The sequence below is a fragment of the Aphelocoma coerulescens genome, assembly GCF_041296385.1.
Source record: "Aphelocoma coerulescens isolate FSJ_1873_10779 chromosome Z unlocalized genomic scaffold, UR_Acoe_1.0 ChrZ, whole genome shotgun sequence".
Classification (NCBI taxonomy): Eukaryota; Metazoa; Chordata; class Aves; order Passeriformes; family Corvidae; genus Aphelocoma; species Aphelocoma coerulescens.
The window spans coordinates 69,679,872-69,707,649 of NW_027184085.1; positions in this window are offsets into that span (position 1 = coordinate 69,679,872).

Here is a 27,778-nt window from a genome sequence, read left to right on the forward strand (position 1 = left end):
ATATATCAATGCCACAGGGCAGAGGCATGGACAGCTAAATCATTTCTTTTGTCCCATAAAATTACTGGCCAAAGACTGGGTTTGAATAACTAAGCAAGTACCAACAGATATCATCTTGTTTGTTTGTCAATGTGGTTGATCTAGATGAGAGTTTGCATTTCTGAAGTCAAGGGTTTTGTTGTAAATGATGTATCACCCAGGATCTCAAGTGAAGAAGGCAATTTTGGAGCCAATTTATTATCACTCTGGGTTTCTGATGAGAAAATACAGTATTTTGAGTAGCTTAGTGTAGAAAGCAGCTGTTCCAGAGTGAGGCTGAAGCACCTGCAGTCCTTTTGAAAGAGAATTGTTTTGGGAGATATTGCAAAAATAATTTGGTGTCCACTGCAGAGCACACATAATATCCATTTCATAATTGTAAATATTCTATTCCCAGAGATTCTGCACTGACCTTTCATTTCAAATTTTTGCCCTTTGCCAGGATTTTGAGATAATATGAACCATGAAGTTTGAAATACAGTGCTGCATTTATCCACTTCAAAAGCAATACCAGCCACTTTTAACATGTAAATGTCCTCTTGGTACAAAACCTTTTGGCTTATAATAAATTTTATTTTCTCTCCCTATTCTCGTCTTCCTTAAGAGAAGACTCTTAAAACATCTACTATTTCTCCATTGGAAATTCAGGTAATAGGAAGGCAATAGCAATAATAATAATAATAATAATAATAATTAATAATAATAATAATAAGTATAGCAACACTATTGGACATTATCTGCATTTTCCACACTTTCTTCAGCTGGGGCTGAATATCTGCAGTGCATCAATAAGACAAAGAGAACATTTCTGGGGAGATCTCTGGGGAGATCTTTGGTGGCACTTAGTCTTAATTGGAAACTTTTGTCTTTCATTTCTTCTGAAGGCATCATTCTACAGAATGTGTTTCTTTATGGGTAGAAATTATAAATGTTATTTCAAAAAGCACTTTAAAACACGACAGATAAAAATGTAATATAAAACAGTCTCAGCTTCCTATCCCACCTGATCCAGGCTGAGCAAATAACACCTCTAATGCTTTCCAGTCTTTGTTGTCTTGTGCAGCATATTTTTTTATGTATGTAGAAAATTTTCATGTCATTATCTACAAGATAAGGAGCGATATAAAATTTTATAAGCATCTCTGAAAGGGAAAGAAATTTACCTCACAATTGTCTAGGCAAATATTTCTTCCTGGGAAGAAATTAAAACATTGATTCTAGCTTTACCACTACTTCCTAAGCAAATTATTTTCAGATTAGTATTCCATTTTTAACATGGAGATCATGTGGATGATTAGATTTTTTTGCTACAATGCCCTTTTTTTCTTAGTATTAAACACAAAATAATATCACAGAAAAATAACAGACTGTTCATTTGGTGTCTCCTTATTTGCAAAATTATTCTAATCCATTCACCTAAGTGCAAGCTTCTTATCTGCAACATGTGTATACAGTATTTGAATGCTAAAGAGTTTAGAAGTTGATCAGTGTGGGAGGTCTGTGTCTGTGATGGAGACATGGCTCAAAATATGTGAAAAACAATGGAAAACGAAAAATTTGAGTGGTGGGTCAGGCCGTAAATGCAAACTCTGCAAAAGACATCACTTCTCTTTACTACCGGTCAGTAACAATCAGAAGAAAGGGCACAAGGCAAAGATTTCCAGGTTTCTCTGTATGACACTCGTGAATCCTGAGCAAGAAACACTGTGTGGGGTTTTGTTCCTTTCTGCAAACATGGACAAGAGGAATGGTGCCTTCCTGAGGCTATTAAATAACAGGATGGGCTTACTGGGCTGTTCTTTAGCCTAACTCCAGCCTATTTAAAACATTTTGAGATATATTTGAGATCAGCTCGAATAAAAAAAATAAGAAGAGATTGTCAAGCTTTGAAAATAGAAGTTTCATGGGAAATCTGTGTGCCATGAAATTCAAGTGGTTAAAGAAGGACTGTGATTCAAATACAGTATCAACAATATTCATGGCAATTTAATTTGATTCTGATATTTCAACATGAAGTGTTCATTTTTATCTTTGTTCTGTTGGTCTTGGTTTGTTGGTTTTATTTAAACATGGTGTGGTCTCTGAATCACAGAATCACAAACCATCTGGGACCTCTGGAGATCACCTTGTCCAACCTCCTATGTCAAGGAGGCTCAGCCAGAGCAGGATGTACAGGACCATGTCCAGGCAGGTTTTGAATATTTCCAGAGAAGGAAAAACCACAGCCTCCCTGGGCAGCCAGTTTCAGTTTTCTGACACCTTACAGTAAATTTGTTTTTCTTCATGTCCAAATGGAACTTCCTCTGCATCTGTTTTCTTCATTTCCCCTTGTCCTGTCGCTGGGCTCCAAATGCCAGATTTTAAACCTTTTAAGGCCTGTAAAATCTTCTGTTTTCTTGAAATGTACTTAGTACACATTAGTATTCTGAAACCCCTACAGCCCAACAAGTTCTCTTTGTGCTGGGTTTTCAAGAGGTATCACAGAAACACAGAACCAGAGAATGGTTTGGGTTGGAAGGGACCTCAAAGCCCATCCAGTGCCACCCCCTGCCATGGCAGGGACACCTCCCATTGTCCCAGGCTGCTCCAAGCCCCAATGTCCAGCCTGGCCTTGGACACTGCCAGGGATCCAGGGGCAGCCACAGCTGCTCTGGGCACCCTGTGCCAGGGCCTGCCCACCCTGCCAGGGAACAATTCCTTCCTGATATCTAAATCTGCCCTCCTTCATTTTAAGGCCAATAAGGTTAATGCTGATGGATTATGTGCATTTCTTGACATTATTCTAATGGTGATGCTACAGAAGGCCCCGCTTTCAGTGCCACAAAGTCCTCAGTTTCATTACTAATCTATTTATTAGCATTCCCTGCCTGTATCTAGACCCCTGCCCTTTATACCATATCCTCACTGGTCTTCATCCATCCCTTAGCCACCTCTGCATGGAGATAGAAATGTTTTACTGACTCGTAGTATGGATTGTAAATCAAAATTAACCTCTGATCTTCACAAAAACAAACAAACAAACAAAAACCCCAAACTAAACACTTAAAAAAACTCAAAACAAACCAAAATAGACTGTGAATACCTTTGCAACAATCTACCAGAACCTAATTTTACTACTTGCAAAAAAATCCCACCAAAACTTAAAAAAAACCCTGTGGATATGTGAGAAAATCAACAGATATGATAGTAAAATATCCATTATATGAAATGATATCCATAAAATGGATGCCTAGAAAATGGATAGACAGATGTTTGACATAATGTGTTCCTCAGTAAAACAGAGTTTTAATTCAAAGACATCCTGTTTATTTCCAGACTTTGAATACTTCTAGCCCTAAGTCTTCTTTGCTAGGAAAGGCCTTGTCTTGAGACTGCCGTCTAAATATTTCCAATTTATGGGTTTTTAATGTGTCTCAAAAACTTATCTATGGCTATTAGGTTTGAAATGGAAATAGGGATTGCAATATGCATATAATTCAAAGTTGTCTTTTATTTTTTTTTTTTGTTTTTAGCTAATGAAGTCTCTGAAACAAAGCCAAAAATTAGGAAAAAACTGCAAAACTTTCAATATTTCAGCTGATAAGATAATGGCATTGTGGTGGCCTGACTTGCTGGGTTCACAGGATCACACAGTCCACAAAAATTATAGCTTCTAAAAATAAAAAAAATGAGACAAAAGGAGAAAGAGCTTTACTTCTTAAGGAACTAATTTTAAACAGCACATATTGTCTCTTCCCAGCGAAGATGTTTCCATAACTAAAAAGTTGCAGCTACATGCAACCATTTCAGGCATTTTATTTCTCCTGTTAACATGGAGTATTCTTGAACACAAAATTCATTTTCTATTTTCCAAAGGAAAAAAGAATTTACTTTGATGCATGGGAGGAAATTTGGAGCTAAAGCTGTCTTACAGCAAGCTTTTTTATCAGGGTCCTTAGGGAACACTGACTTCTCTGTTCTTATCTAGATTTGAAAATTAAGCACATTAAGGCATATCTTTCAACCAGCTCAGCATCAAGGGTGTTTGATGCCTCAGCACGCAGCAGGAAAGCATGGAAATTGCATGTTGGGGATTGCACTGAAACAACTGTGGCAAAGTCATGTAAGAAAAGACCAGTGGACAGACATTTAAATAAACACAGGTCCTGCGATTTCCATGGGCCAGGGTTCATAAATCAAGTGAAAACTGACTTATTGCCTTGAAAAAAAAAAAAAATCTGCAGTCTTTAGCACTCCACAAAACCTCTGAAAAGATCATTCAGGATAATAAAATACTGATAATCAGTTCTGGCCCTACTGAAGAAGGTTAATTGCCCCTATGACTTTATGAGCATGTGTATTGAAAGACAATAATTTGTGTTTTAAGGTATGGGTTTAGTAATAATACTTGTGCCACATAACTGAGTCTGTGCTGAAGGTACAGTTGATTTATAATACTTTATTAGAGTCAATTAATTAATTATTTGGATAGATCTATGAGGTGAAGAGCAATATCAATGTGTCTTATAAACATTTATGTAGTCAATACATGTAAATATTGACAGGAATAACAGAAGTTGAAGAGGAGAAAGCAAAATGAAGCAAAAATTACTTTCCACTCTATTATTTCTGCTATCCATTTCAGTCATTTTAGCACTCTCTTTTGTAGCTGAAGAAAAATGTTCTTTTCAAAATTTAGAGGTTTTCTTGGAAAGAAGGAAAAAAAGCCCTTTTCACTCGTCTGGAGAAGTGCCTCCTGTTTTACACAGGGAACTGACACTTTAATTTCTATAAAGACAAGTCTACCTTTGTGAGGGATGTCAAAGCAATTTCTCAGGCCAAAGAGCCTTGAATTCAGTATTTCTGATATTGAAAGAATAAAAAAAAATATTGTTCTAGCAGTTCAACAAACGACAAGGTCATGTCCTTAACTGAAATTTCCACTGAACCTACTGGTCAGTCATGGACCTAAAATTGCTTGAACATACCCACTTCAGAAGAAAATTCAGTCCCTTCTGATGTTAAATTACACTTTATGGTGTAGTAGAAAGTTTTGTCTAGTCTGTCTAAGATTTAACTTTAAATGTGCCAAGCAACCACAATCATGAACCACTCCAAAATTTGTGACTTATTTTTTCTTGAGCAAAATCAAGGAAATAATGTTACAAATTGGAATAAAGACTTAGTCTGATGATTCATTTACAGGATGAAAGGTCTGGATGACAGAAAAACTGTCGTTCTTTTAGTTGAAATAAAAAAGGTATCAATCAGCTACATAAATTGCTACTTAATCACATTTGGAAAGCCTGTAAGTGAAATATATGACATTATATTCAACGTTTAATTACCATATCCACATGAATTTCATTAATTTCATTATACCCTTTAATTTCAGTCATCCTGTTTCACTTCATTCATTTGTACTGAACAAGGAAAGCTTTGGGTCATGACAGGTAAAGAAAGAAATGTGTAATAATTTAAACATGTGTAGACACCTGGTGCCCACCAAAGCTGCTCTGTCACTCCTCTCCTCAGCTGGACAGGGGAGAGAAAATACAGCAAGAGGCTCGAGGGTCAAGATAAGGGCATGGAGAGGTCACTCAGCAGTTGCTGCCATGGGCAGAGCAGACTGGACTTGGGGAAACCAGTTTAATTAATTACCAATCAAATCAGAGTAGGGTAATGAGAGACAAAACTAAGTCTTAAAAGACCTTTCTTCCACCAATCGCTTCTTCCCATGATTATCTTCACTCCTGAATTCTTTTCTTCCTTTCTTCCCAGGGGTGCAGGGTTTTGGGGAATGGGGGTCATGGTCAGTCCATCCCACGTTGTCTCTGCTGCTCTTTCCTCCTCAGGGGATGGACCCCTCACCCTCTGCCCCTGCCCCACTGTGGGGTCTCTGCCTTGGCAGACAGTCCTCCATGAACTTCTGCAATGTGAGTCTTGTCCAGGAGCTGAAGTTCTCCAGGTACATCCCGCTCTAATGTGGGTCCTTCTCAGGGTCAGTCCTTCAGGAACTTGTTTCTCCAGCATGGGTCACTTCCACGTGGTCAGTCCTTCAGGAACCCTCCGGTCCCACATGGGTAGCTCCTACAGGGTCAGTCCTTCAGGAAAAGGCTGCTGCTGAGTGGTTTCCCCATGGGATCAGACCTTCAGGCACATCCTGCTCCCAAGTGGGTCCTTGTCCATGGTGTCAGCCCTCCAGGAACAGGCTGCTCCAGCATGGGTCTCTCCCATGAGGTCACAAGTCCTGAGACCAACCCTACTCCATCATGGGTTCCTCTTCCCATAGGTCCTGCCAAGACCCTGCTGCACCTTGGGCTTCCCATGTCACTGGACACTGCTGTCCCAGCAGATCCTCACAGAACCCATCCATGCATCCCTCCCACCATTAAGTCCTTGACACCCAAACCCAATACAAGGTGACTGCTCACAGACGTGTGGGAACTCTCCCTGCTCCATGAGGGTACAGTCCCAGAAGCAAGAAGACTTCATTTATTGAAGACTTACAGGTACAACTGTAGTGAAAATATGTGAAAATAATGATAGTAGTAGCCAACAGGATCAGAATTAAAATATGACACAAAATAGGATGAAAACCAGGAAGCTCTACCCAAAATAATATTGACAATTCCGTGACTGCAGGACGCTAAAGGAAACATCTGCTTTCCACTACATGGTCATTTTACTCTCCATAGTGAAAAAGACACTATACAGTTTGTGAACAAAAAAATATTTTTAGGTATTATTAATCTTATCCCTCATCCATCCATAATAGATGGTTGCTTATTTTGCATCTTAATTCACACCCTTATAAATATGCAGGAAATTTTTTTTTGTATTTTCTACAGTTTTTTGGGTTTTTTTCTGGAAGAGTTATTCAAAGGAGAAAAACAGAAAAGAAAGCTGAAGCTTTTTTTATTTTCCTTTTCTATTTTCTATGCTCTATATTTCATAAGAATGGAAATACTGATATTTTCTTTGGAATCACATAGCTATGAAAGTATTCACAAAGTAGGGAACCTATTCAAATCTGCCTTTTAGCTCTTTTAAAAGTGGAAAGGGGAAGAATAAGAATATTTATTTTCAAATCAGCTACAACAGCTGTAAAAAGAAATATCTGGGAAGTGTCTCACATTAGTCACTGTATACAACTTGTAAAAATCACTCTTTTTTGTTAAACACATAATTTCAGAGTGCTCAGAATTATGAGATCTATCAAAGATGGTATTAATTACAGACATTCATGAAGGCTGTTCAAAAAAATGCTGTGATTTTGCCAGTGTTTCTTGAAGGCAATGATTTCAGGTTTTGTAGTTTTTCATTGCCATAATAAACAGGTCAAGAAAAAGACTGAGAAAATAAATATATAAACAATAATAATTTAAAAAATCCTTCCACCAATCAGAGTCAGCAAGGCAATCCCAAGCTAATGGGAAGGCGCTCTAAAACGCAACCAAGGATTCTCCTGATATCATTTCAAGGGTAGACAGACCAGTGACAACTCCTCCACCTCTGACTGTGGTTTGAAGGAGGCATTTTGGAATGGAGGCAAGTGTCCTGGGCTCCAAATTTCTTTAGGAGAAAACAATTCCAGTCCACTTCTTAATCACCCTCGAAGAGTCCCGAGTTATATAGGTGTCTAAAGAATTCATGTTCCCAAGAAGGAGAGGCAGGGGACAGTAACATATCAACATCTGGTACACCTTTCTCAAAGGGGGAAAAAGACATCCTGGTGTGAGTCCAGGGTGTGGAATGGGCTGTCCAGGGAAGTGGCTGAGTCACTACTTCTGGAGGTATTTAAAAGATGTGTAAATGTGGGTCAGAGAGGTCAGTGGTTCCCAGGGACCTTCTTTCTACTCTTTTTAATAATGGCTGCATCATGTCTCTTTCTCCAGTTGCCAAGGACATCACCTGTCTGTCATGACTTGTCAAATGTCATGGAGAGTGGCTTGGCAACTGCATCATACCCTCAGGAGTCCAGGATGCACCTTGTCAGGAACCACAGGTTTGCATTTGTTCATGTTCATCTCAAAGCTGACTTCATCCTCTGATGGGAGCAACTTCACTGCTCCAGTCCCTGTCTTGAATTTTCTGGGACTAGAGCAATGTGGGAAGATGGATTACTATTGAAAACTGAGGGGAAAAGATTTGCTGAGCACTTTGATGTTCTGCGTGTTGGCTGTCACCAGCCTTCCTGTTTAATTTACCAAGGGGGGCACCTTTTCTTTAATACCCATCTTCTGGCCAGTGCACTTCTAAAAAGCCCTCATTATTCTTAAAATTCCTTGCCAAATTCAATTCCAGCTGTGCTTTACCTTTCCTAACCCCACCTCTCCACATCCAGGTAGTGCCCCTATATTCTTCCCAGTGCATACATTCCTGGTCACAATACCTGGGTATTTCCTTCTCATATTTTAGTTTCACCAAGATGTCTTTCCTGAGCAATGCTGGTCTCTGACTTTGTTGCCCAATCTTTTACTTGTCAGAATTGAGAACTCTTACACTTAAGAAAAATGTCCTTAAAAACTTCTAGTTTGGTTTTCCTCCTTTTTCACTGAGGGCAGTTGATTCCCAAGGAATCCCATCCACTAGTTACTCAAAAGGCAATGAGTTTGTTCTCCTGAAATTCAGAATCCTGACTCTAGTCTACAGCTGGTCCATATCCTTCATCACTGTGTGTTACACCAGGCCACAGGCACTGTAGCAAAGGCTGCCACCAACACTGACATCCCTAGTTAATTCTTCCCCGTTGGAACACGCCGTGAAACATAGATTTAGAGGAAACATAAAGATTTTAGTCATAGGCTTGGGATTTCAGTTGTAGGCTTGGGCCCAGTGAGGGTTAATCAAAATAGTTAGGAGAGCTGGACCTGAAACAGAGTTTTAGATGTTAGTAACTGATTACCAAATAACTGATGATCTGTCATTTGCATGTTTGTTTAGCTGTGCTCAGAATAAGGAGCAGAAACATTGATAAGTTGGTGTACAGAATAAAGACAATTACAATTTCTTCCCTTTGTGGGAGCCCGTCCAAAAGTCATGCAAGAGGAAACTTAGAGGTCACTAAAGTAATTAGGATTGTTAAAGCTCAGAGAGGCGAAAAGGTCAAAATGAGGACGATGAGTTACTTCATCTTTTTAAGACCACTGACCCAATTCAAGACCACCGACTCAATTCAGATCACACACTACGCATGCTTAATGACATGCAAGCTCATTTCCATACGAAGCAGGGAATGGGAGGTGCTAACACTATGAATATGCATTTGTATTTTGGATATTCATAATATTTGGGAATAAAAGGTATCATGTTTGCTTGTACCGGGCCCTGTGTCTTAGGGAGCTATCTCACACAATGCCTGGCGCCAAATAGAACATGCACTTTCTAACTCTAAACTGTTAGAGAGTTTTTGTCCGTCTCAGTTGGATATCGATATTAGATCGGTATTCGTATTTTGGTAACTCAGCCGCGGTGCCGTTGCTGGCTAGCACGCTGTCCCGGCACCGGGCAATCTTCTGCCTGCCCCAAAGGGGAGGACGGGGGCTGATCACAGCTCAGGAGGGCAGGTGAAGCACCCGCTTGGGTTCGCCTTGCCCACCGATGGCGAAGGTACGTGGAGGAGGAAGGAAAGAAGCAGAGGGACTCTCTGGTGGGGGCAGAGGGTTTATTGAGGAGGAAAAATCCACAGAGAAAGACCAAGAAATGTGGCTTGTCTTGTACACCCATAATGTGGGCACGGAAAGGACACAGTAACCAATGGAACATCAGCCAGGGGGTGTTACCAAGGCGGGGAGAAGGAATTACAGCAAATGAGAAAAGGGGTAGGTGGGGAGGAGTAATGAGGGCCAATTAGCTACCGAGGAACATAGAACTCTCTGGAAAGACAACCAAATATGAGAAATAAGGGGAGGGGAGGGCTGAGGCCAATGGTAAGGCATGGATTTATATGTTTTTCAGTCTTTTGAATGCTCAAGGCTTTTGGGCTGTGGAAGCATCAAACCAATGGACCTTTTGGTCCATTTGATTTGGCTGATCATGGCTCACCACAACAGGAACAGTTCCAGCAATGCTTCTCAGGTGAATCCCATCACTGCCAACAGCTTCTCAAAGGTTTATCCATGATCGTAGAAGGCAAAACCTTGAGTGTGGCACTGGCTGTGCCTTCATTTGTGCCTCCCTAGACTCCTGACTCTGGCTGGAAGGATAGAGGACAACACCACTAGTGCTCCACATCCTTTTAATATTTTACTCAGAGGGACACACAGCCTGTTCTGGTGGTTCTAAATTGCCTTCTTGCCACATTGTTGGACCCCGTGTGGAATTTTAGGAGCAGATCCATAGGAATCGTCAAACCCCCGGCAGGCAGAAAATTACTCTAGAGAAAATTGTCTGGATGGCAAATGAGTGTTTTGGTGCCTCCCAGTAAGAAATGTCCAATAACTGATAGTTTATGTGTTTTTCTGCTGGTGGGTGGTTGCGAGCAACCTTGCATGGTTGGCTTCTCCTGGATCCTGCCCATCACTCATGCCCTTCATTAACCACCCCCAGCGCACAGAATCTGATATGCAGGAGCAGTTTAGGGGACAGGGTAAGGCCTTCCTTCTTCCCCGAGCATAAATGCAACATGGTTTAGGACTCCTCAGCCTCTTTCTGCACAACAGAATGCACATTTATAACCAAATTATCTAAATAATGAAACCGAATAGGTTAGCATGAAAGGGGATTAACATAGCATGTCCCAATCATGTCTAATTTATAAGGACAAAAGCAGAAAGGCTCTTTGTTTTTGATTTTGTCTTCCTTTCCGTATGTAAACATGGCTTTCTTTGATATCAGACTTTGACAGTTTATCTGCATTATCATTACATATTTTCTCAAATTTTTCCCCGTCTGCTTTTAAAAAGTAAACTGCATGTGAAGAAAGCCCATGGCAGAGAAATACTGACTCATATATTGTAAAAGAAGGACCTGATTTCTTATAAAATTATGGAATATTATTTTACTTTGCACAATATGGCAATCCAGCATGATTTTAAGTATATGCTAACTTAATAAATTTGTAACAGGGAAGTACACTCTGTTCCTCTTGGCTTTATACCCAGGATTATTATGGAATCTCAGGGAAGCAGGGAAGGCAGCTGTCTCTTTGTCTGGGGCAGACTCAGCTTCCCTTATGTCTCCTGATGGCTCCACTGAAAGGAATTTTTCAGCAACTCCCCTTAAGCAGTGCCCCAAGAATGCCTCCAAAAGGCTTTTTTTTCCTCCCCTAAAATCAATATCCCTCAGTACATCCTGAGATTTGATCTTTGATTTGCCATGAGGTGCTTGCAATGATGAGATTTACCTTCCCTCCATGGTTTTACAGTCTAAGTGCTTCCAGTTGTGCCCTGGGCATCAATTTATTGGTGTCTCATCATCCTTGTCGGATTCATTTATTTAATTTGCATTTATTTAATTTGTCACATTTCAGTTTTGCCCACACATGACACCAAGATTCAGCCCAAAGTGGCCAAAAAAGCAGTAGGTTCTCTTCTAGCAGTCCATATTCATTTTTCTGTCTCCATATAGTCACTTTTTATTTTAAAGATGTGGAAAAGGTTGCCTCTTCTTCGGTGTGCAAGATGTCACTTTGTAAACCTGGGTTTTTTTCTGCACCTCTTCTACTCATGATGTGCTGACCATCCTTTATTTCTGCCATTTCTAAGTATAATACCTCTCAGGGGAAATTATAGCTTTAAAAGATGATTGGGTATATATGCCAGGGGGTAGACATGTAATTATATACACGTATATGGCAAAATTAAAAATGCTAATCTCTCCTATTTAAGTTTTTAGCACTTGGGAAAATTTTAGAAGCTTAAAGGCGTAATATACTATAATTTTTCCTAAAACTTTTTAATACTGTGACGTGCATGTGAGCTACTGAACTCAAGCTCTGTCTCAGGATATAGCTATTTATATATCACTTCTATTTTAGAGCAAGTGCTGTCTTCACATCAGCAGACTTCTTCCCTCACCTGTCCACAGAGCAGACTGCTGACAGGTTGTCCTGATAACACCTTAAAAGCAGAAGGAATAAAACATATACAAATATGGCATTTCTAAAATTTTTTTTTATATAACAATGCTTAAAAAAAAATCTTATATGCTGTTCCAGGAGATGAATTCACTTGGTGTGAAACTGTGATATTGCCAACTACTTTCACATACCTGTGCAAAAGCAACAGGTATAAATGGAAATAAAGAACACGAGTGTTAGATTCAAGGTGCTAATAAGATACAGACCTATATTTTTAGACACAAGCTGTTTCAAGAAACTTGTTTTCTCTGGTCTGAGAGTGAATCAATCTTTCCAAGGAGACAAAGTGGCTTCAAAGCTACCTAGAAGGTTGAAATGGAATATCTATCTGTACACAGCACCAGCTCTGTCTTCCAGTTTACCATCTCTTCAGTCTGGGATAATAGCACAGGCGTATGTGGAAGGTCCAAATCCCTTAATGAATAGTAAATGGGAAAAAGCTTACCTGCAGTTGGGATACTGTCGTAAATATTAGTAGTTTTTTGTTTTCTTGATGTGCATATATTGTTCAATATCTGTAAACTGTTCTGCACGTGAATGTCTGATTAAAGCTTCTCTGAACAGCTTTTGTTTGTGAGTATATAAAAGATAACTTCTTCTAGCAGTTTAATATATGTCACACTTTAAATTTACTCCAGTTAAATCATGGTGCTTTCACAAAGTTAAAGTGCAAATTGCCCCTCCAAATTTCCTGTGTAATTTTTGCCTATGAGTACTTCTTTTTTCTTCAATATTGGATTAAGAAGTGCATTAATTAAAGACAGAAATGCAACAAATATTTTCACAATAATCCTTTAATTAAGATTGGGAGATAAGGGTTGTAGCAGTAAATGACACAGACAGTGGATGTCGCCCAGAACTGGTTCCAGTGTTTTTAATGAATTCTGAAAATGAAGGATGAAAACCACGTTTTTTACTTCCCCCACACTTACATTTAGAAATAAAGGAAGTCAGGGGCACCTGATTCCCTTCTGATCTTTTCTGGGAATTTTTAAGTACCTGAGTTTTGGTAATTTAATACAGTAATGAAAACCAGGTGTTATTTATTTGTGCTTCCACTCATTTCCCATAGTTACAACATTTCAGTCTTTTGCTCTGAATTAACACCACTGATGAAAGCACCTGTGAGGCACACTCATCCAGTGCATCTGGCTGCACAGTGAGATGAAATATAAACAGAAGGTAACCACAGGTTTACGAGGATTTTGCTGGGGACTTCGTAATACAAAGTAATGCACCCTATTCCCAGGCTGCTTTTCAGTTTCTCTTGCAAAACCTGATGAGACAAAAAGGCAGCCAGGCTAGCTACAGCTAAAGCAAGTTTTCTGTGGCATTTAGAGATAATGAAAGCAATTTGCTGGCTTTTAAAAGAATGCTCTAAAAGTTGGTGAGTTTAAGTTTTGCTTCTCGCATTGTTTGGAGGAGGAAACGGCTGCGTGACCCACTGCCTCTGAATGTGCCTTTTTTGTAAGAAAACAAGCCACGGTCCTTCAAACATAAAAACCCATCTGGCCAGATCATTGTACTGCTTTAAATTGGCATGCCTAACATTTTGAAAGGGAGCACTTGGGACATTTTAAGTACAGTGTACATGCACAGCCTGAATTCACAGAACCTTGGAATGCTGGAGTCATTTCTGCTGGAAAAGGCCTTAAAGGTCATTTATTCCAACCCTAATTAAGGCTGGAATTGATGATCTAAGGGGTCTTTTCCAATCTAAAAAATTCAGAGATTCTGTTATGATTAAGAGCTGAGATCTCACTTTGGTTTGCTTGTAACAGATTCCTTTTTCCTTCTGCTCAAAAAATTCAAAAATTTCTGCTCAAGAAAATAAAATGTTTTGGTTTATGTTCTGTAAACACACAGGCTGCACTGAGAGGAAAACTGCAGGTGAATCACAGGTTTCTCCTCTAAGAGAAAAACTACACGAGACACCCCATCTTCTGCTGCTACCCAGATATACATTGGTTAAGGAGAAATTGCGATTTCACATCTACAAGATCCACAGACATGGTGTGGTCACACAGTAGCCACTTTTTGTTGGGTTCCACCAATCCATAACTGTGACATACAGTTTTGGGAGTCTCCTATGAACAGAATAAATGTTGCTTTTGTGTCGGTGTCAGTTACATGAGAGAGAAAGGCCAAGAGTTGCCTAGAAGCAAGAGCAGACTCTTCTGTACACCTTTACCATGTTCATGGCATCTGTGAACAAGGTCATGAATGCTGCCAGGTCAGATTGGGAAATCATGGGTCCCATACCCATATAGGAAAATACTCTTCCTTCTGTGAGAGAGTGCCTGGTTGTCCAGAGAAGCTGTGGTTGCCCAACCTTAGAAGTGTCCAAGGCCAGGTTGCACAGGGCTTGGAGCAACCTAGGATAGTGGAAGATGTCCCTGGCTGTGACAGGGAGTGGGACAGGATGATCTTTAAGGTTCCTTCCTGCCCAAACCTTTCCATGATACCCAGTTTCAAATGTGTTGCACAGACATGCTATACCTGAATATCTCTTGATTGAAAAAGTGAATATCCATCCCCTAAAAAAAGATTCACACCAGCTGAGTGAGCTCTACAAGTTTTCACACAGTCAGCTGAAAGGCCTGTGCTCCACCTGTGCTGTGTCAGAGTTTCAGCCGTGCTCTGAGCCAGAGCTCTTCCACCTACCACACAGACTAAATCTTGGCTTACACACCTGCTAGCAGGCAGGCAGACAGGCTCAAATTAAATCCTGGAACACAGTCTTGCCCCAGGCCCCGTGGTATAGGCATCTCTGGCAGCTGGAACTCAGATTTTCAGGTTAGCTGAATTCCCTTCAGTGGGAGATGACTAAATGAGCAGAAGCTGTTCATTAGAAGAGACAATCATTGATTAAGTACAGGATTCTTCCTGCTAGAGTGCTGCAAGATGCTGTGTTCCACAGACGAGTCCATAAGATAAATTTGCACATCCACACTCTTCTGGGAAGAAACAGAGTTGAATTCTCAGGGTTTAATCCAATGATTGCTTAGGATATCTTAAGAACATTCTCTAGGCTTGGTGTCCCGTTTCCTCCATCACAAAGTTCACAAAGTCTGTTTTTAACCACAGAATTTCTGCACTCCGGGCCCTGTTCCTGCAAGAGGATGCAGCTCCCTCTCTGTGTTCCAAACCCTGGCTCATATTTGTAGATTTCCACCTCTAAGTATGACTGTAGAAGGAATATGAGAGACAGAGCAAGTGTCCTCATGTCAAATCTCACCACCTTCAAGGGCTTTCTCTAACATTATTACGACCAACAGTACCTTCAGACATTCTCCCATGCTCTGGAAAAATTACTCTTCTTCCTTATTGTCATGCCACCAGTGGGTGTCTGTCATGTTCTGAATACACCAACAAGCCCAAGCAACCGACTTGGGCTCCTGCAGAGCCACCTCAGTTTGCCAGAGTCACCTACTGAATGTTTGTCTTCCCCCATCGTTGTCTTTGTTCTCTGTTACTCAGAGCTCTAAAGCGTCTCTGTTGCAGCCACATTTTTGACAAGGGGGAACTCAGATATTCAGATGTTTCATGTGGGAATTGAGAATTACAGTGTCATTTAGGTGAAACTGTCTTCAGACATTGTAAGAACCACACAGGGACATTAAAGATCTCTTTTTATTGGCATCTCAAATAAATTTCAGGTCTGGGAGACACGAAAATGATTGTCCTCAGCCCAAGACCCTTGATCTCTAAGGGCAAGCTCTTACCATCTTCTTTTCTTTTTTCCCCAAACATTATTCACACTTTTATGATCTGAATGACAGAAGTGTGAGGTTCACTTGCTTGTTTTACAGCTTTAGGAGTAAGAAAGGGCAAGCATCTTGTCGGTGAAACCTACAGAGAAACTGAGACAGAGCTCCAGGGAAAAGGTCACTGGAGCAAATGGTAGAGTGTCTTGGGGTGACTTTATGATGTGTATCCCATATCGCTGCCCTATGCCCAGAAATTAATTTTTGTGCTTTTCTATGCCTTTAAACTGAGCCTGAGAGGGGGAAGGAAAAACTGAGCAAAACGTTTTCAAAGCAGTTTGCAGCTTGTTCAAGGTCACACAGAGATAGCAACATTTTTTTCCCAGCTGCAGCAGGGGAGTGAGGAAGCACCCAGCTTGCTGCTCCCGAGTCAGTTTCTGGCCAGTGTTTCAGCTTCTTTTTCTCTGAAGGGAGACTGAGAGTTTAACTTTTTTTCCTTCCCTGGAATTTCGGATTTTCTCCCTTTTCTGCTGGACTGCTACAATATCAGAGCACATCGGGAGGACTTTCCACCAAGCACAGAGGGCCTGGCCCTGGGCCAAGCCCCAGCTCCGAGGAGACCAAAGGCAGGACTCGAACACTTTCCCAGGTTTTTTCTCCACAGCGAGAGATTTTATTATTTAGCATTATTTTCCTTTTCCCATGTGTTTGTTAAATAAATAGTTTTTATCTCTTTCACTTTCCTTCGAGGAAAATTTATTTTTTCCCGAACCTGGTGGGGGAGGGGTGGTCTGTGGCCTACCTTCTCTCAGAAGATATATTTCTAAATTTGGCCAAACCGGCCCAAATTTAGTGCCGCCCAATGTGAGACTCGAAGGAAAGTGAAAAAAACCTGTGCTAATTACATTTTGGTTTGAATTGACTTATTCTGTGTTGGGGTAAAGTAGTCACCATGCTGGTTGAGTTCATAATGTCTCTCTGGCTCAATGTACTCATGTCTTTCTGGTCCTTAGGCTTCATTGAGGTACTGGTGCTTTTTTGGTCCCTAGGGTTGTTTGCCTATCCACAACTTGCTCCAATCTTGTCCCTGATATGTAAATTTTACAGACAAGGGAGACGAATCAGGATTTCTATCTTGCTGTGCTCAGTGATAATGATTTTTAAGAAGCTGACAGAGGTACAGGCAGCTGTTCGACGTGTGTATGATATGTGGTTTCTCAGTCCTAATCCTAGCTTCAGAAACCTGTTTTGGGAATTTATTAGTAATTGCACCCAGATTGTTAGAGGAGGAGATGAGGTTTCCCTTCCCTTTAAATTTGATAGGTTATCTTTTGAGAGTGTTCAGTTTCCGCTGGATGTTAAAGAGACCACCCTCCTGGTATTTTATCTAGTAAGCTCCTCCATATGTCTCGCAGATTGTCTAGAATGAGAGCTCAGATTTCCAGGGTGATTGATGAGACACCTGACCCAGAGGTGGAAAATCCTGATTGGGGAGGGGAATGGGAGGATATGGGCCAAATCCTGAAGAAATTCTCTGACCCAATGGTTTGCAATTTCCTCCCTGAACAAGATCAGAAACCTGCCGGAAACACCAATTTAGTGTAGGGGTTTGGTCCAAAATACTCAATTACTGTTTATCTTCTGTGGGATAAGAATTAGGAGGAACACAAAGCAGGCACCAAACTTGAAAGAATATAAAGAAGTTTATTAATAGACCTAAAAGAAGGAAAAAAAAAAAAAAAACATACCACACCTTCAGAACTCTTCTCCCCCCACCTTCCTCCCTTCTCCCACTGACAATGTAAAAAGACAACCCTTGAGATGTTCACTCTGTTACCACTTCCATAATAACCTTGTTCAGTCCATTTAGAAAGAGGAGTCTCTCTTGTTCACACTATGGAGATATTATCATAACGAGACAGCCGCCCGGGTTGGTTCTCTGCTCGCATCATGTGGGAGTCCCTTCCCCTGACTTGCAGCTTTTCCCACAACTGCTTTTGAGGGTCCAATCTTGAGCTACTGGGGTACAATTTTAAGGTTGAGCCGTTCAGAAACAAAACTTCTCTTCACCCATCTCTGGGAGTATTTTCATCTCTGAGAACAGAGGCCCTCCCTCTTCCCTGGGAGAAAAAGAGTCCTCATCATCTTCATCTCTAGGACTATCTCTGGGAGCATGTCTCAGAGCTGAGGTCTTCTCCTTCCAATTTGGAGCAAGAGTCCTCATCACTTCCATCTCTCCCTGTTCAAACTTCTCATCAAATTACAGTTGCTGCAGCATTTGCTTATTCCAGCACAGGTGCTTTTGCTCACAAATACAAGTAGAACTCTCCAACCTCCCATGCTTCCATGAAATTACAATGGATACTCTGATACATCATAGCTTTACAACAAAATTTCAGCTTTAAGCATCTCCTCTTTCTCCTCCCTCATGTTTTCAGCTCTTCACAGCACTAAAAGGGTTAATCTCACCCCGGCCTTGCAGCTGGAATTTCGCTTATCACTGTTGCTCACATGATCTTTGCCAGACAGAGGTGCAGCTTCAGCTGAATCTTGGCTGCAGTGGAGAGGGGGAGCCGAGCCGTCCGCACATAGCAGGGCTGTGGGGGTGTTCCGCGGGTGGAACAGGGCCCATTGGCTCCAGGATGGCCGTGGCCCGGCCCGGCCCGACCCGAACAGGGCTCAGCAGGGCCTGGCAGAGCCGCTGGGCCCTGTACGGACCCAGCCCAGTTACCTGTCCTCCAGCCAGAAACAAGAGAGAGCGCTTCCCGGGGTTTGTCCATTCTTAAATGTGGACCACAGAGGCAGTCAAAATTCTAAGTGGCTTAAAAATTCGTCAGTATTCAAACTAGCCAGCTGATAGGTTCTGTCAGGTTACAGAGGAAGCTGTAAGCACCCCTTTGCAAGAAAATCACTTCTGGGACTATGCTTGCTAACCTGTGACATAGAGGAAGCTGCCAAATGAGTGAGAGATGGTGCCAGTTTTGGCATGATAGAGACAGCAGCACGTCAAGAAAGAGAGCATTGCTTTATGCAAGGAAACCAGAATGACTCACATGCCTGTTGGAAATAATCTCTGAAAAGCAGAGTGGCTCTTTTTGGGCCCATGGGTACAAATGAAAAATAAAATAAAATAAAATTACCAAAATCTCACAGCCAGCCAGAGAAGTCATGTGTAGTTTTACTGAATTTGAGCACCACGACACCAAATTTAAACAGCTGAGACACGGGGAGGACATTTTTCAAGCCCTCAATATGCTTTTACCTTCCTGGGTTTGACAATCCAAGTTGAATCAGGGATTACCGAGTATTAGAAGGAAATCTACTTGAGCATGGCAACAGTGTTTGCAATTTCATAAATATTCCAGCCGAGCTTTCGTGGTGAAGAGTGTCTTTTTCAAGTATGTGCACAGCCTGTGAATTGATTATCTCCACCTAATGTTCTTCTTTAGGGCTTCTACTCAGCTGCGGAGTGGAGAACAGTTGATCAGAATCAAGTGTTTTATAACAGATGAAAGCAGATGCCTGTCTGGGTGATCATGTGCATGTAGATATTAAATGAAATAACTAACAGGAGTTTACCTGTTTTATCACAGAAATGCATCCTTGCCCAAGAAGCAGGATGGTGTTGGCTTGTGATTTGTCCAAATTTGAAAGACTTTTCAGCAGCAGCTTTGTCATTTAGTCCAGAACATGCTGATAGAGCTACCACAAGAGGCTGACATGTCATTTTATTTTCTCCCCTCACCACCAGGCTTTATCTTCATAACTCAGAGGGCAAAATGTAGTAATTGTAGAAGTGGACCTATTATCACGTAATTGCAGGATGGGTTGTTTACAAGCTGCAAAACTAGGAGCAGCAATAATTTGATAATGAGATCACAGGACTACTTTGGGGCTTTGTAATTACCTGAAACTGGTTCTGTTTCAACCAAGGTACTGATACTCTATAATTGCTAATGTACTGTAGTCTGGAGGCCACCACAAAATTCTGGAAATTCAGTCTGAAGTGGTAATGTTTGATACAAGAGAGGACAGCCTGTGCACATTACAGGCCAAATTAAAGTATTTTCATAATTTCACCTCAATTTTTAGCATTTTTGAAATGATAATTCTTGCTGTAAATGTGCTTGCTACAAGCACTTGAAGGGTAACAAAGGGATTTTTTTCATAAACCTCACAGATTAGGTACAGTAGCCCATTATGCTAACTCTATTTTTTTTTATTATTATGTTTGGATCATCAAGGATTTTAAAGTTTTGTAAGCATTTGTTTTGTAGGATTTTTATTTATTTAATTTTATTTATTTATTTAAATTAAAGAATCGTTGTTATGCAACTATGAAGGCTGTTTTGAGGAGGCTAAATTAGAATGCACGGTATGCAAGGAGATGTTGCTGGAGCCCAAGAATATTCAAAACATTGAAAAATTATATCGTCTTTAACCACTTGTTATTTTTCTACATTTTAAGTTAATGAGCTTTAATCTGGAGTTATTTGGTGCAGAACAGTTTTCAGCAATGCACTATAATGAACAAAATGTTTTGCTCCACAAATCTTTTTCAAACATTGATGCGCATAATATTGGTAGGCTAATTGCACATTTCTGGGAATTAGTTTCTTCTTCTGCCTTGAATACGTCAAAGACGACTTTGTCACATAAAACTTGACTCCTGTTGTACAATAAAGCAGTGCTGGCAAGCTAAGGAAAGACAAAGAGGGGTATCCTAATGTTTAGTATTTCTAAAACTTGTGCTTTTAGGGAAATCACAGACATAAAGGTTTTTGGCTAACATAAAATCATAGAATTGAAAAATCATAGAGTTCAAAAGTCATAGAATGGTTTGGGTCAGGAGGGACCTTAAAGCTCATCTCATTGCCACCCCCTGCCATGGGCAGGGACACCTCCCACTGTCCCAGGCTGCTCCCAGCCCCAATGTCCAGCCTGGCCTTGGGCACTGTCAGGGATCCAGGGGCAGCCCCAGCTGCTCTGGGCACCCTGTGCCAGGGCCTGCCCACCTTCATTGTGAAGGTAAAGATTCACCTTGTGGTATCCAAAGCTCAATATTAAAATATTATCAGGTTTGAGAGACATCACATGTTATTGTATATAGCAGCAGGAAACAGATAATTTGGATGTAAGCAGAAATGCAGTACAAACATGCTTAACAATGCCCCCAACCAAACAAAAAAGAAAACCATCAAAAAACCTGTTCAATAAATTAAAAACTAAAAACCCTCCAAACCACGCTAGTGGCATCATGTCCACATCGATAAAATTATTTCTGTCTCTTAAATACAGTTTCTAGTACAAGTTTGTTGAGTTGCTAAGGATAGAACATATTATTGATCCCATTTGATGGACAGCAGATCTCAATTTTAGTGCACAGAATCACAGAATATTTGGGGCTGGAAGGTCCCTCTGGAGCTCACCCACTCCAACCCAATGCCCAGGCAGGGTCTCCTGGAGCAGTGGCACAGGAACGTGTCCAGCTGGGCTGGGGATGTCTCCAGAGAGGGACACTCCAAGCCCTCCCTGGGCAGCTGTTCCAGGCCTCTGCCCCTCCATGGACACAAGCTCTTCCTCCTGCTGGGCTGGAACTGGGTGGGGTTTATTTTATGGCCACTGCTCCCCATGCTGTCCCTGGCACCACCGAAAAGTTGATAAGGATATCCTGATTAGCTTTTGATTAGAAATTTCTTCTTGGTTAACGGATGGTCTTTAACGACAATGAGGTGCAATTAGAGAGAAAAAAAGAGATTTCCCTGGAAGTGTTTTTGGTTTTGTTCCTTTTCCTCAATCAGTCTTAGGGATCAAAGCAAACCATGTAGTATCCTGTAAGGGAGCATGAGGAATTGTGGGCAAACTGGAAATGATTTTCTGACCTGTAGCCAAAAGGGATGGTGATTGCTCTGTTGTGTCGCAGTAAATGATCACCATTGTGGGAAGACCCAGAAAATTGGGGTTTGTGGAAAATATATAAGCTCATATTAATTACAGAGGTTCGTCTCATAGAATACTTGTTTATTTTTTTAACTTACAAACCGTACTTTTCAGGTCAAACTTCTGACATCTGCAGGGAGACAACATGACTAACACAGCCAAGAGTTATTTATTTTAGACTTCAGCCTTACATTAATTTTTATGCCAGCAGAGACCTTCAGTGCTAGACTTCACTGAAGTCACTTCAACACAATACATAATTCAGGAGAGGTTTTGCAGTTTTATATATGTGTTTACTTATACCTGTATGCTTTCCTTTTTTATTTATACATAGATTGTTCACTTCCAAAATACTTTTGCAAACTTTATGCTGAAGGTGTTTATTTGAAATGGTCAATAAATAACCTGTGAGTAAGTGTGTGAAATTATTTCTCATCCTGCTACAAAAATATATAAATTAGAATCACATAACAGATTTCAGAAAAAATCTATACCGGAATGCAAAACAGTTTATTTTTGACAGGAAACACTTTTAGGCATCTAACACATTCATTTTTACTTGTCATCAAAATAATTCTTGGGGAAAAGAAGCTTTAAAGAAGCTGTCTTTTCTTTTCTTTCTGTGGGCTTTCAAGAGTTGCTTAATTTATCCATGGGGAGACTCTAGGTAGGCTCCTGATAATAAGCTGAATAGAATATGCATTTTTTAATAGATTGACCTATATGCAAATGAGCAGAGCATAAACATTTTAATCTAAAAGTGCTTTTGCTTATATCGTTGTGAAACTGCTGGAACTGCCAAAACTGCACCTCTGAAGGGCACAAAATAATATTGGCTTTAATGAATTGGTTCTGAGTGGTGTTTTGAGACAACAGAGTCTGATGGGATCGAGCTGTGGTCTGAGAATTGCAAACCCTGGATTCCAACTCTTGGTCCTGGCTTCCTGCCAGAGGGAAATCATGGCCCTTTCGAGTTAAGGTTTCCTTTTCTTATTAAAATTGTAGATTATATTATTGCAAAGCATTCTTAAAAGCGGTGGTTAACGCACTTATGTGTTTAATTTACATGTGTGAACAACTGTAACATGGATGTCTTCATAGGTGTGTCTGCTTAAAGCCATGTAACACATTTGTCTGGCTGCAAAGAGGGATCATTTCCTTGTAAAACAAATTGGATGTTTCCACTGTGAATGTCCTCTGGTGTGTTTTTACAGATGTAAGCTTACAGATTAAACACTTTTGTTTTCTCAGTCAGTGTAGAACCATATGTTAATCAACTGTTTCCTTGAACAGTGGGATAAAAATAAGGACAAAGGATGGTGTATTGTTCCTATTTAATTAAGTATGAAATATTAAGTGGTCCTCCCCAGAATTTTTCTGGGATTGCACACAAAGAACTGCTTTTTTCCTCTCATTTCGTTAATTATTTCTGAACCTATGAACAGGAAACTATCTCATTTGTCCTCATTTTTATAGCAACTTGATAGAGGAATTATCTATTTTTTTTTTTAACTGAATTTAGCCTTCTTTCTTAATATCTTCTACCTTCTTCTATCTTCTTCTTTCTTCTACCTTATGTAGAATTTTCTTTAACAAAGAACATATTTCAAAAGGTGGCAAAACCCCCTCTTTCTCCTCATAACACTTTGAAAAATACAGGTAATCATGTTATACAACATTGAGCAGTCTAATATTCTGAAGGTCAGAGAAGATATATACCTATCTATCTATACATATATTTACATATTTCTATATATATCTATATATATGTATCACTTCAAATTCAGCAGAAAGTACATCTGGTGATACATCTCTCCCAGTCACTTTTATCTCAGTAAATCCCAGCCTACTAAAAAGCCAGAAAGTGATAGCCATCTGCAGAGATTGTCTCACCCCCAGACTATGATAAGCTGAAATCCGGAAATAAGGAAATGTAAGAACCTAGAAATGTCTGCCTACATCCTCTGCTAAACGGTGAAGCAGATTAGCTAGTTTAAGTCAGGGGGCTACTATTTTACCCCTGTGACTATCACCCCCACATTCTTTCCATTGAGATATTGCCATGTTTATCAAAATGTCATTTAGCTTTGACGTGAACTGAAATAAAAGAGTTGGGGCACAAATGACTGCTTAGCCCATGCAGAGAGGAGAGAAAGTGTGAAAGGTGCTTTAGGGGCTCGGGTGAATTTTGTTTTTCCAGGAGAATGTGCTCTGTGAATGGATATCCTGGTGGCTGAACAAAGCAAGCAGGATGACTACTGCTAGAAGAAAAATTTAATGATTAGAGCAGGTAGGATGTGACAGGACTTTTAAGAGCCTTTTTTTAAGAGAGGTTCCAGAGTTGTGAGTCCTTTCTGCCCCATTTGATTCGATGAGAGTTGTGGGTGCAGCTCCTCTCGGGAGTAGGTCCCAAATTAGTGGCAGCCTCATGCTCTTGCAGGCAAAAAAACTGGAACTTCTTTGCTGCTGGTGTGCCATGAAGAGGAGAGAAAATGGCTCAGGAGACAGAGATTGTGGTCTTCCTTGTAGGAAAGGTGGGATGATGAAAGTAAAATTGTTGCTTTGAAAAGTCCTCCCTATAGAAGGTGAGAAAAGAGCTTCAGGATCAAGCATCACTTGTGTTTTTGTGGGTTTTGTTTTTTGGTTTTTTTTTTACTCTGGGCCTTTAAATCTCTGAGTGTTCATTTGCTCTGCTCAAATGAAAGCAGACATTAACCTTTCAGATATTCCTTTAGTGACAAACTGCCAGGGCCTGTGTTTTTTATGACAGAGATCTAGCTCCATATTGAGAAATAAACATGGAGTAAAATGTCCCATGGGAAATGAGACTGAGGAAAATGATTTTATCTAAGTCTTTTATTATATTCCAGGCAAATTGTCCTTCTTCGTGTCTGTTTTTATCTTTTTTTGTCTCTATCATGGAATCATGGAATGACTTGGGTTGTAAGAGACTTGGAAGACCTCTTTTTACCTCTTCAGCCTTCCATAACACAGCACAGCAACTCATTTAGCTATTTTCTGGTAATTTCATGCTACATCTTCCTTTGCAGACACAAATATGCGCACAAACACTCCCAACCCAGCAATCCAAATTCGAAGAGAATTAATGGAGAAAATCCAGATATATTACAGTTTAGTACTTACCCCAAATTGTATTTGATAATTTGTACTGGTTTACAGGCCTTACTCTGATTTTTTACTGTTGCATGAGGTCTCAGTTGGTCACAAAATCAGTTTCACTTAGGGGTTGATTCAGCCTCCATGGTCATTTCAGCACTTCAGGCTGGGCTCTGATGTGCCGTACACCAAGTGAAATATTTTGATGCAGAAGCACTGCTTCCTCTGCTTTTTTTTTAAAGCTCTTCCACAGAGGAAAAAAAAAACCCTGCTCTAGAACATTGTTATTCCTATAAGAACCCTGTTTAGAAGCCCATCTGTCCGTGCCTGAAGTTTTGTGGGTCTGTCTTCTCCAGGAAATATATGTACCATCACCTCTTGTACTTAATAAATCATCTGCCTTTAAAATGGTCACCAAGTTTCTGGCTTGCTGGTGTTGAGGAAACATAAGATGGAACAAGCCAATTTAAGTTCCAGCTGTATTATTGCATAAACCTTATGCCTTTTATGGGATTTTAATTTTAATTTTATAAAACTGAAATAAACACCTCTTTGTATAAGAAGCAAAATCTGTAGCCTTGTTGCTCAGCGATATTAAATAAGAAGTTCTTATATAAGACAGAGATTCAAGATTTAAAATGCCTCCAGAAACTTCTGTTCTGCTTGCAGACTTGTCCCCCACGCTGCTGTTCTTTAATAAAAAATAATAAATTTTGTAGGCACTTCTTCCTCCAACAAAAATCCCTAATGAAAAAAGAAAAAAATATCAACACATTCCTTCCTGCTGCCCACTGCTGAAGTGAATACTCTCCACCTGGGGTAAAGTTCTCACAGCTCTTCAGCATTCACTGAGATAAACTACATTTCTCCCCAAAGCTCCAAGCTACCAGCTTGTTCATGTCTTAATCCCCAGGGAAAAAAGAGCATAAAGTACATGCTGGACATTGCAGCTGCTCCTGCTAAACCCTACACCTAAAGGAAGCCCAGCGTGGTACCTTTTGCACCTCCTCTCACAGAATTAGGTGTTCCCAGTTTTCATTATGACCAAGGATGCCAGGCATGGTGATTGAATTTTTTCCCCCCCTTCTGGTACTCCTAAAAGCTTTGCATCAGTGACGTGTTGGCTGTGCCATGAGTAACAAGAGTGGGAAAAAAGCACAGCTCGTGGGCTGAGTGTTTGTCATTCAGCAGAAGAAACCTCTGAGCATCAATCACAGAGCTTCGTTGTTTTCAGACACGTTCTGTGTAATGACTGCTTGTACTCACCTGCAAATGCACTTTGTAAAGATGATTTTTAAAAAGAGATGCATTTTCTAGAAGCCTGCAGGAACGGCAATTATATAACAGAAAAGGAATGAATTAATTCCTATTGCAAATTCCACTGTGGGTTATTAGAAATCTTGCTGATGGAGGAATCTGAAGTACTGCAATTTTATTTCACACAGGAATACAAATTTCAGGTGCCCCCTCAAAGGTCTCTTCCTTCAGAAAGCCCAGCTTGTTAAATAAATTCCATGTGCTGTCACATCTTGCCTGGAGTTCAAAACATGCAGCTGGAGTTCAAGAGAACACATGTGGGAAAGAGGCCATAGAGATGAAGGTTCCACCCCGTGGAAATTTAGAGTGGAGTTTTAAGTCTTTGAGAAAAACTTGTGGGAGATTGGAGGTGATCTTTATAAATTCAAATAACTAATTAAACTTTTGGAGGCTTCTCCTAGACGAGTTTTTCGTCCCCCTTCCCACACCACTGACATGCATTGCTTTAGTTTGAAAAATAAATAAATCAGGATCTGTATGTTTTATCCTGACTTTCAGCCTTTCCCCAGCCCGGAGGCTTATGTTTTATTCTTGGGGAAATCAGATGGAGAAGATGGGACAATGAGTGCCGAGGATGTTTTTGAATACAAGAAATGCAGTGTTGTCCTGGGGAGCCAGAAACTGAGTAGGTCCCAAAGCTCTGGCACAGCTACTGAACTGCTGTGGAAATGAAAATCTCTGCTATCATTAGCTCACCTTCCAGACATCATCCACTGCCTTTCCCCATCTCTTTCCCTGTACTGCTTCCCTGCCCTCAACCGTCCCATTTTCATGTTTCCATTAAAAAGAATTTGTAACTCTGGCACATGGATTAGGCAATTATTTTGTCCATCTTTAATTTTATTCATGAAAGCTGTGTTAACAGAAAGACAAATTAAAATTCTTCAAAAGTCTTGTGCTTTCAACAGTAAAAGGTCAACCATTTAAAAAAAAAAGAAAATTATATTACTTCTCTGAAAACACAGACACATTAAGCCCTCCTGATTTAGTTCCTCAGATGGTCTTGTGTGATTTAGATACAGTTGAGAGAAGTAGGGCTGGAGGAAGCAAGAAAATAAATATTACTAAAAAAAAATTTTACTGTCCAAAGTGCAAATATAGCCAAGTCATAAATTTTACAATGTTGTATGCGTGTGTATGAGATACCACTAGGCCTTGCTATATTTTTCCTCTTTTTTAAAAAAAATTATTTTATTTTTACTATGTTAAACTTGAAACTTCTATAACAAGGTCTGCTACTTGTCAATGGTTCCCATGTTCTCCTCCATCAGTGAAGGAGGTGGAAGGAAGGAGCTCTGGGGTGATTTGGGATCTGTTTCTTCAGGCAGCATCTGAGCATTTATTCCAACAGAAGTGGGGGAGCAAGGAAACCTCATGGAAACCTCATGGAAACTTGAGTGAGCTCCAAATACCAACAGTGTGGGCAACAGCCAGAACACTTTTTGGGCTTGGTTCCTTATGAAAAGCTTTAAAGATTGAAACTTTGAACATACTCAGTAAAGGTCATGTGAGAAGGTACAAATTCACACTGGGAGACACAGATTTTATGTATGGCTTTTTTAAGAGGCCTCAGCTTACATGTCTGGAATGATACCTC